The sequence below is a fragment of the Mauremys mutica genome, chromosome 10 (assembly GCF_020497125.1).
Source record: "Mauremys mutica isolate MM-2020 ecotype Southern chromosome 10, ASM2049712v1, whole genome shotgun sequence".
Taxonomy (NCBI): domain Eukaryota; kingdom Metazoa; phylum Chordata; order Testudines; family Geoemydidae; genus Mauremys; species Mauremys mutica.
The window spans coordinates 279,430-290,331 of NC_059081.1; the positions used below are offsets into that span (position 1 = coordinate 279,430).

Genomic DNA, 10,902 nt, shown 5'->3' on the forward strand with positions numbered 1-10,902 from the left:
CCTAACCCTAGACCCAAACAACCCTAACCCTAGACCCAAACAACCCTAACCCTAGACCCAAACAAACAACCCTAACCCTAGACCCAAACAACCCTAACCCTAGACCCAAACAACCCTAACCCTAGACCCAAACAACCCTAACCCTAGACCCAAACAACCCTAACCCTAGACCCAAACAACCCTAACCCTAGACCCAAACAACCCTAGACAAGGTACATTACCTTCCATTTCAGCACACCCTCCAATGCACTGACAGGCTACCTCCAATTGTACACTCAGTACTCCAAACTTCTCTTCACTGCTACTTTGAAACCAAGGAAACACAGGGAGACAGATTCTCTGCTTGACTACACAATGCTTTATTTATTCAACAAGACATCCATTACAGTAAGAGCTTGCAAATATTGGACACTGTACAGGACTGCACACACATTCAGTAATAAATAAACCACCGTACAACAAACCTTTATGTAACACAAACATTAACATAAGCAACCCTGGCATTTCACCTCCATATCCTTCTACACATCCCCATCACATGTCCAAAACCATGCATCTATTGTGAGAGGCAGGAATGGGACCTGACTATACCTCCCCTAGCAGCTGGCCAGCATGCTCCCTCTACAGCACCTCCATGTACAAAATGTTAAGTCAAAGACTGTCCGGGACAGTCCCAACCATGGTACAGTGCAGCGAAACAGCCAAAAGGCTGACAAATTTGTTATAACGTCAGCCTTCCGGCTGTTTGACTGCACTGTACCATGGTTTCAAAAATCACTGCATTGATTTAGCACGCTACAACGTGGATGACAAAGGGAGTCATCCAATCACAACGAAAACTATACATTACAACTTAACAAATACAGCATACACATCATTATGAACACAATTCACAAACACTTCGGGATGCCCCAATAGATGATACAACCCTCAACTGTGTCCTCTTGCAACTTTGATGGCTAGAACATTCCAAGTGGCAAACAAACCACTCCTTTCAGAAAACAATTACATTTTGTGCAAGTACTTACAGGAACATCACCACATAACTGACCAATCAAATGAACCCACCCTCTCCAATTCAAATAACAGAAATGACACGGATGCCATTTCATGATATAATTGCTCAGGTATCTACCAGAACACAGTGACATCAGCCCCACTGCTCTACTACATTCTAGCCATCAAACAGACAAGGCTTCACATCTTGACCCAAATAATACATTATCAAAGCCCAATTGCTCCAAACGACGCACACTGAAGTCTTCTCCAATGACGCTGATACTTTCCGACCACAGAGATGGAAATAGATTCCTATGAGAATGAGAAAAGAATTCACAAATTCAATGACCTTAGATAACATGCTAAACATCTCAGTTTCTAAAACAAAAGTACATGTGATGCCCATTGACATGCACCCAGTGACAGACATTTCCCATCTCCAACATCACACAGCCCAACAAGTGACACATACTTAACTTGCAAACTTGACATCAAATCCACTTCCATTTTGGGAATAAGTACTTCATGTCCCCCACAGGCATACTTCTACTTCACTTGTTCTTTGCCCAACTGGACACCCATCTTCACACATAACCTACAATGATATAAATATTTCATGATGCTCACAGTACACACTGACTGACACCGTGAAGACCATCTCAAACCATCTGCAATTACACACCCGGCACCTATTTCTGCATCACTCTTTTCCATTCCCCCACAAGCAAATGCAACACCAACTGCATACACCGTGACACCTTCTTTTACAGATTACCGATACTAGTACCCCAACATGTACATCCACATACATGCATCACAAAGCGAGCATGACTTTAAAAGAACAGCACACGATACAAAACACAGAAAAATATAACCAGATACTCACTCTTTTTCCACCAGATGGGGCTTCACATCTATCCTTCTTTCACCAACTGCACCTCTTGAAGCCTCTTAAGGATCTGCAAACACAAAATGATAATCCAACAAGGACTCACAGTCAAACCCACAGATGATGCAACAAATCCCACCCTATTTCTTCAACAAACCATCTACAGGAACACAGGAATCACCAGTCATGAAATTCCCTCACCCTTCCCTTGAACTGCAACTCCTCTCAGTCCCATTACATATTTTCCACACTTGCCTCCCCACCAATACCCCTTCCCTGAGGAATATCAACACATCACACAATATATTCAAGGAAAACTACTCAACATTTTAGGGCAAACACGACAACACTCTCACTAACCACCCACCTAAGTCCAACCTTCTTCTACAGAACAAGCAACAACTTAACCCAAATATTGTCTTCTCCATCTGTTGTCTCACACACAAAACTGGTGATGAACCCATTCATCATAAACCCACCTTATCTAACACAGAAAAAACCACACTCCCATCAACAGGACTGCACTAAACGCTCTAACTTAACACTTACCTCATGGATGCAAACAGCTCCTCTGTGCCCACTGGCACCATATTTACAAGAACCCATGTAAACCAAACGGGGCACACTTGCTACAGCCCATTCCCTCAGTTCTGGACTCAAATACCCCTGTGGCACACAAACAATAAACACCAGATTATTGCTAATGCTCACACCACCACAATACCACACTCCCTTTGCTAAACTAACCTATTTGACACCCTGAAAGAGCCCCAGCACATTCCTACCTACAATGAAGCAGCAACCAACTACTTCTATACATTTAAAATCAACATGAAAAATACTCACATTTACACAGTACTCATGGCCCTTTCCCAACACTGACAGGGGCCCATCGGTAACTAGGATGCTCACATCCTCCTCAGAAAACCAACACCCAATAGAGGACAGACAAACAGGATAGTGGTGATCAGTGATGCAAACCCAGTGCCATTTATGAGAGAAGAAGGGAGAATGGAGCATCTCTAGTTACAGACAGGTCACTCTTCCATCAGTCAACTTCCTCCAAAGAAAACTCCCACTCCCATTCAATGAGCTGCCTCATGAACCCATTACAAACAGGCAGGCTTCGGAGGACTCCCATCCCTACAGCCTCAACAGCACACATACTTTTTGACCATCAAATCCTCCAGCAGATACTTAACTTTGACAGCCACTCCCGATCGCCTTTTCCTTTGTACATGGGCCTTCGCTCCCATACATCAACATCTATACAGCAATGCAGTGACAGTCAAACAGATGTAGTCACAACCCTCCACAGAATGACACGACACGATACCAGATCTGCATGCATCTGCAAATACAAACAAAGCTCAACTGCAAACCTATTCACAACATGCACAGCTACACAATTCAAAAGAGGACCTCAACTACATACTGCTTCCTGAAGAAAAGGAATATCTACCATAAATTACACCCCACACACACAGACAAGCACCCACCCACCCCAGACACTCATCCACATATTACTGGCCCTCCCCACATCCCACAACAACAGCAGCCCTTCGCTAACTAGGATGCTCACATCCTCCTCAGAAAACCACAACCATGTAGAAGACGTATAAAGGATGAAGTGGTGAACTGCCATGCAAACCCAGTACCACGTAAGAAAAAAGAACTGAGAACAGAGCATCTCTAGTTACAGATGGGTCACTCTCCCAGCAATCAACCTTCATCCATGGAAAACACAAACTCCCTCCCTCCATACAACAAGCTCCCACCCACCCCTTACATGCCCATTAAAAACAGACACAGTTTAGAGGACTCCCATCCATAAACGAGAAGCCTCAACATCTCAGATACTTCTGACCATAAAAGCCGTCAGCAAATACTTAACTTTGACAGCCACTCCCAATCTCAATATCTTCTTTTCCTTTCTACAGAGGCCTTCCCTCCCATACGTCAACATCTGTACACCAGTGCAGTGACAGTCAAACAGATGTAGTCACAATCCTCCACAGAATGACACAACACGATACCAGATCTGGAGGCATCTGCAAATACAAACAAAGCTTAACTGAAAAACCAACTCACAAAGCACACAACTACACGGTATGAAAGATGACCTCACCTCCATACTGCTTCCTGAAGAGAAGGAATATCTACTACACATTACACTCCACTCAGAGAAGCACCCACCCACCCTAGACACTCTCATCCACATATTGCTGGCCCTCCCCACGTCCCACCATGACAGGGGACCATCACTAACTAGGATGCTCACATCCTCCTCGGAAAACCACAACCATGTAGAAGATGGAGAAAAGATGAAGTGGGGACCTATCATGCAAACCCAATGCCGTGTAAGAAAAAATAACTGAGAACGGAGCATCGCTAGTTACTGACAGGTCACTCTCGCAGCAATCGACCTTCCTCCAAGGAAAGTGTACACTCCCTCCATACAGTAAACTCCCTAATGCACCCATTAAGAATGGGCAGGGTGTACAGGACTCCCATCCCTAAACAAGGCTCCTCAACGGCTCAAATACTTCTGACTATCAAACCATTCAGGAGATACTTAACTTTGACGGCCACTCCTGCTCTCAAGAAGGTCTTTTCCTTTCTCCAAGGGCCTTCGCTGCCATACATCAATAGCCATACAGCAATGTCATGACTGTCAAGGAGACATAGTCACAACCCTCCATGGAATCAGATCCTGTACCAAGTAGTCTTGACACATCTGCAAATAAAAACAAAGTTTGACAGCAAACCTCAGTTATAAACTCGACTCACAAAGCTCCTAACTGCACAATATGAAAAATGACCGCACCTACATACTGCTTCCTTGAGAAGGAACACCTACTACTAATTGCACCCCACCCCAAACACTCATCCACACAGAAAATAGCTACACCTCTACACACTCATGCCCCTCCCCCTTTCCCTACACCACAGGGGCCTGTCACTAACTAGGATGCTCACATCCTCCTCAGAAAACCACAACCATGTAGAAGATGGAGAAAAGATGAAGTGGTGACCTATCATGCAAACCCAGTGCCGTGTAAGAAAAAAGAACTGAGAACGGAGCATCGCTAGTTACTGACAGGTCACTCTCGCAGCAATCGACCTTCCTCCAAGGAAAGTGCACACTCCCTCCATACAGTAAACTCCCTAATGCACCCATTAAGAATGGGCAGGGTGTACAGGACTCCCATCCCTAAACAAGGCTCCTCAACGGCTCAAATACTTCTGACTATCAAACCATTCAGGAGATACTTAACTTTGACGGCCACTCCTGCTCTCAAGAAGGTCTTTCTCCAAGGGCCTTCGCTGCCATACATCAATAGCCATACAGCGATGTCATGACTGTCAAGAACAACCCTCCATGGAATCAGATCCTGTACCAAGTAGTCTTGACACATCTGCAAATAAAAACAAAGTTTGACAGCAAATCTCAGTTATAAACTCGACTCACAAAGCTCCTAACTGCACAATATGAAAAATGACCGCACCTACATACTGCTTCCTTGAGAAGGAACACCTACTACTAATTGCACCCCACCCCTCAGAGCACCCCACCCCAAACACTCATCCACACAGAAAATAGCTACACCTCTACACACTCGTGCCCCTCCCCCTTTCCCTACACCACAGGGGCCTGTCGCTAACTAGGATGCTCACATCCTCCTCGGAAAACCACACCCATGTAGAGGAGAACACAATGATGAATTGGTGACCTGTCATGCAAACCCACTGCTGTGTAAGAGAGAGGAATTGAGAATGGAGCATCTCTAGTTACAGACAGATCAAGCTGCCAGCAATCAATCAATCTCCATACAACAAGCACCCACCCACCACTCACAGGCCCATTAAGAATGGACAAACTTTAGATAACTCCCATAACTAATGAAAGAGCCTCAACATCACAAACGCTTCTGACCATCAAACCCTTTCGCATATACTGATGTTTGGAAATTGGACAGGAGCTCCCCCTCTCAACGTCCCCTTTGCCTCGGTAGACAGGCCTTCACTCCCATATGTTGAACTCACTCACAAACATACAGCACCAGCATGACAGTCAAAAATAAAAATATTCACAACCTTTCATGTCACAAGGCACCTTGGTACCAGATCTGGATACAGCTGCAAATATGAAGAAGGCTTATGACAAAATACACAAGGTTAAGACACAAAACTCTTACTAAATATTACAGTTTCCTCAGACCAGTCCCCACCTAACCCAAACAGAATACTGCAATTCTTCTACAACAGTCCAACACCACAGATGTGCCACTGGTACTGGATACGGGTGTTTAACAGATGCTCTATCAGAAACAACCCCCAATGTATTCCCTCCTAATGAAAATAAAAATCATAAATCAAACACACTATGAACAAACTGAAATGAAATAAAAACACATTACACAGCAATAAGACAAGGAAAACTGTACATTAACATGTCATCATTACCCTGTATCAATACTCACCATGACTAAAAACACCCATAGAAGCACCTAGGCACATCTCTTTGGACCACCACAAAGCTGAATGACTTCAGGTGACAATACACCAGCTTATATACTGACTAAGCTCCACCCCCTCCATTTCCCAGCATGCCTTAGAAGCCAAAGGCAGCTATAAATACAGACTCAGGTGCCACAGAAACTCTTTAGTTCATTTCTAGCTTGACAGCAGGAAGCACTGTTCCTCTTGATGTAGTGATCAACCTTTCTTCTTACAATGCAAATCTATAGAAGATTCAAACTCTATCACCAGGTAACACTATAATTACCATATTTCAGATTCCTAAAAAGAAAATGCTACCTGCAGAGAGTATGTGACTCCACGGTAGGTGTACTTGGGGGGTTGCTGAAAGAGGTATCTCAATTCCCCCAAATCAGACCCCACACCTAAGAGAGCCCCATGCCCTAAAGAAGAGCACCTAAGTTACATACCTTTTGAATTTTTTTACTCATCCTACAGTGGGCCAGATCTTCGGCAGCATTTCAGTGGCAGCTCCTTCACTCACTATCAGTCTTCGGCAGCATTTCAGTGATGGGTCCTTCAGTGCCACGGAAGACCGGGAGCAAGTGAACGGCCCGCCGCCAAAGTGCCACCAAACACCCAGACCACCGCTGGGTATTCAAATTGAGCCCCACACTTCCTAAAGCTGGCCCTGCTTGCCACCCACAGCATTGCACCACCAGCAGGGCAAGCTGAGGCTGCACAGCAGTAGGGACAGCAGGGGACAGCCAGAGGCTAGTTTCCCAAGCCAGGAGCTCAGGGGCTGGCCAGGAGGGATCCACAGACAAGATGTGGCCAGCGGGCCATAGTTTGTCCATCTCTGTCTTAAGGCAATGTCACCACCCTCAGCAGCATCGCAGACATAAGGGTCGCATAGCATATTGCCACCCTTGCACCTCCACTGCTGCTGCAGCTTGTGCTGCCTGGCACTCGTCATACAGCTCAAGGCCGACTTCATGCTGTCAAACAGGGGGCTGGAACTTGCCATAGCCCACAGCCCTCTGGCCGCTCATGGCTCACCAGAGGCAACATTTCATATTGAGGCAGTGAGGCAATTTTAATGATGATTCCAGGGGCTAGTTGAGCACCTAAAAACTCCAGGTTTCTTCCACATAATAATTTAAATAAATAATGTGGCTTTAACTGGACTTTGTATCTGTTTCAATTAAAGAATAAGGATTTAGCTGGCAGGAGTATTGTATCTATGTAAGTTTACACCAATCAGGAGATAAGACAGTCCCACTTCCAAGCATCAGGTTGTCAGTTCTGGAGCTTTAACAATGATATCAGAAACACAATTTTCATATTTTGTACACTAGCTTTAATACAGATATATACAAATTGAAAAAATAAACAAACTCTGCTTAATATCCACTTAACACACATTCTGCATTTACTGCCATTATCTAGTCAAAATTAAATAAATACTCTTTAGCACAGTGAAAAACCATTCACTAAAAAAAACATTATTAATGTGTTGGTTTCTCTTTTATTAAGAAAGGAAATTAATGCCTCTAAATATTTTTGCATTTATGTTTACCTATCAAAATCACGTACATGACTCACTAACATTTGATTCCATCATGGCTAATAGTATCATACATGGAACTACATTTATTTTAATACAAGTGTTAAGGTCTTTTGCAGATATCACTAAAAATACAATTTGAAAATAAGCAACCTTCATTTGCAGTGTCTAAAGTTGTGCGTTGAAGCAAAATTTATGTTCTAGCAGGATACTATTATTTGATTGCCAGACTTTTATCATATTGTGCTCTATCATTGTTGTTTTAAATCATGAATTACAATTATGCCAGCCATGGCCAGGTGAGGCATTTTAGAACTCACTTCTACCTTAACTAATTCTTAGAGTAGTAAAATTATGAAATGCACAGACCACAGAAACAAATAAACGAAGAGTACTGTAATCCTTCAAATACACTGTACACATATAGTCTCTACTATTTTATTCTTTCAACAGAAGTAATAACAGTCCAACCATGTATGTGAAAGAGAGAGGCTGTGTGTGTTCGGGGAATGAGAGAGACAGCACACTCTCACTTTAAGCAGAGACCTCACTATTCAGAAGGGTTGTTGAGTCCATCAGCAGCACTCAGCATCTGCTACTCATAACCCAGAGCCAACATCACAGATGCCTGTAACACCCCCCCCCACACCCCAAAACATCAGCCCCTGCCCTCTGCACAGCAGACAAGAGGTTCCCATGACCAGCTTTGCATGGAGCTGCGCCAAGCACAGGGGCACTGATACAGAGGACACCAGGGAGCCATGCCCCATTGCTTCTAATATCACTTTTTACAAGCCATAAGGGCAAGAAACATCCCTGTTTCTCAACAGGACAGGATTCAGGACACACCTCGTGTTCCCATGAGGCATACTATTGATGACACACCTCTCTTGTTTCTGGGGGTGGCAGTATTCAGGATACACCCCTTGTTTCTAGGGAGATGCCAATTCATGATACATTTTGTTTCTGGGGGACTACAATTCAGGTCATATCCTTTGTTTCTGGGGAGACAGTATTCAGGATACACCTCTTGTTTCTGGGGAGACTACAATTCAGAACACACCCTTTGTTTCTGGAGGGGACATTATTCAGGATACACCTCTTGTTTCTGGGGAGACAGTATTTAGGAAACACCTCTTCTTTCTGGGGTACTATAACTCAGGACACACTTTGTTTCTGGGGAGACTGCATTTCACGACACACCCTTTGTTTCTGGAGGGGACATTATTCAGGATACACCTCTTGTTTCTGGGGAGACAGTATTCAGGATGCACCCCTTGTTTCTGGTAGGACTACAATTCAGAACACACCCTTTGTTTCTGGAGGGGACATTATTCAGGATACACCTCTTGTTTCTGGGAGAGAGAGTATTCAGGCTACACCTCTTGTTTCTGGGGGGACTCCAATTCACGACACATTTTGTTTCTGGGGGACTACAATTCAGGTCACATCCTTTCTTTCTGGAGGGGACATTATTCAGGATACACCTCTTGTTTCTGGGGAGACTACAATTCACAACACACCCTTTGTTTCTGGAAGGGACATTATTCAGGATACACCTCTTGTTTCTGGGGGGACTGCAATTCACGACACATTTTGTTTCTGGGGGGGTCATTATTCAGGATACACCCCTTGTTTCTGGGGGGACTCCAATTCACAACACATTCTGTTTCTGGGGGACTACAATTCAGGTCACATCCTTTGTTTCTGGAGGGGACATTATTCAGGATACACCTCTTGTTTCTGGGGAGACATTATTTAGAGAAACACCTCTTGTTTCTGGGGGGACTGCAATTCACAATACACCCTTTGTTTCTGGAGAGACTCCAATTTGCGACTCACCCTTTGTTTCTGGGGAGACTGCATTTCACAACACACCCTTTGTTTCTGGGAAGACCGTATTTAGGATACACTTCTTGTTTCTGGTGGGACTACAATTCAGGACACACCCTTTGTTTCTGGAGGGGACATTATTCAGGATACACCTCTTGTTTCTGGGGAGACAGTATTTAGGAAACACCTCTTGTTTCTGGGGGACACAGTATTCAGGATACACCCTTTGTTTCTGGGGGGGACTACAATTCAGGTCACATCCTTTGTTTCTGGAGGGGACATTATTCAGGATACACCTCTTGTTTCTGGGGAGACATTATTCAGGATACACCCCTTGTTTCTGGTGCGACTCCAATTCACGACACATTCTGGTCTGGGGAACTAGAATTCAGGACACACCCTTTGTTTCTGGGGGGGACTCCAATTTGCGTCTCACCCTTTGTTTCTGGGGAGACTGCATTTCACGACACACCCTTTGTTTCTGGGGAGACAGTATTTAGGATACACCCTTTGTTTCTGGGGAGACCGTATTCAGGTACACCCCTTGTTTCTGGAAGGACTACAATTCAGGACACACCCTTTGTTTCTGGGGGGACTCCAATTCACAACACACCCTTTGTTTCTGGAGGGGACATTATTCAGGATACACCTCTTGTTTCTGGGGGACTGCAATTCACGATACACCCTTTGTTTCTAGGGGGACTCCAATTTGCGACTCACCCTTTGTTTCTGGGGAGACTCCAATTTGCGACTCACACTTTGTTTCTGGGGAGACTGCATTTCACGACACACCCTTTGTTTCTGGGGAGACCGTATTCAGGATACACCCCTTGTTTCTGGTGGGACTACAATTCAGGACACACCCTTTGTTTCTGGGCGGACTCCAATTCACGACACATTCTGTTTCTGGGGGACTACAATTCAGGTCACATCCTTTGTTTCTGGAGGGGGAATATTATTCAGGATACACCTCTTGTTTCTGGGGAGACAGTATTTAGGAAACACCTCTTGTTTCTGGGGAGACAGTATTCAGGATACACCCCTTGTTTCTGGTAGGACTACAATTCAGGACACACCCTTTGTTTCTGGAGGGGACAGTATTCAGCGATCACTTCTCCTTTCTATTCATGAC

At 44.4% G+C, this 10,902-nt stretch overlaps 1 long non-coding RNA gene across 1 annotated transcript; it reads right to left on the minus strand.

The window, feature by feature from the left end:
* Nucleotides 1-455: 455 nt before the first annotated feature.
* On the minus strand, nucleotides 456-1,926 carry LOC123378895. Its single transcript, XR_006582785.1, has 3 exons — nucleotides 1,886-1,926; nucleotides 1,472-1,594; nucleotides 456-1,311 (listed from the first exon to the last, which is right to left on the minus strand). It is a non-coding gene; the product is annotated as an uncharacterized LOC123378895 (long non-coding RNA).
* Nucleotides 1,927-10,902: the final 8,976 nt, after the last annotated feature.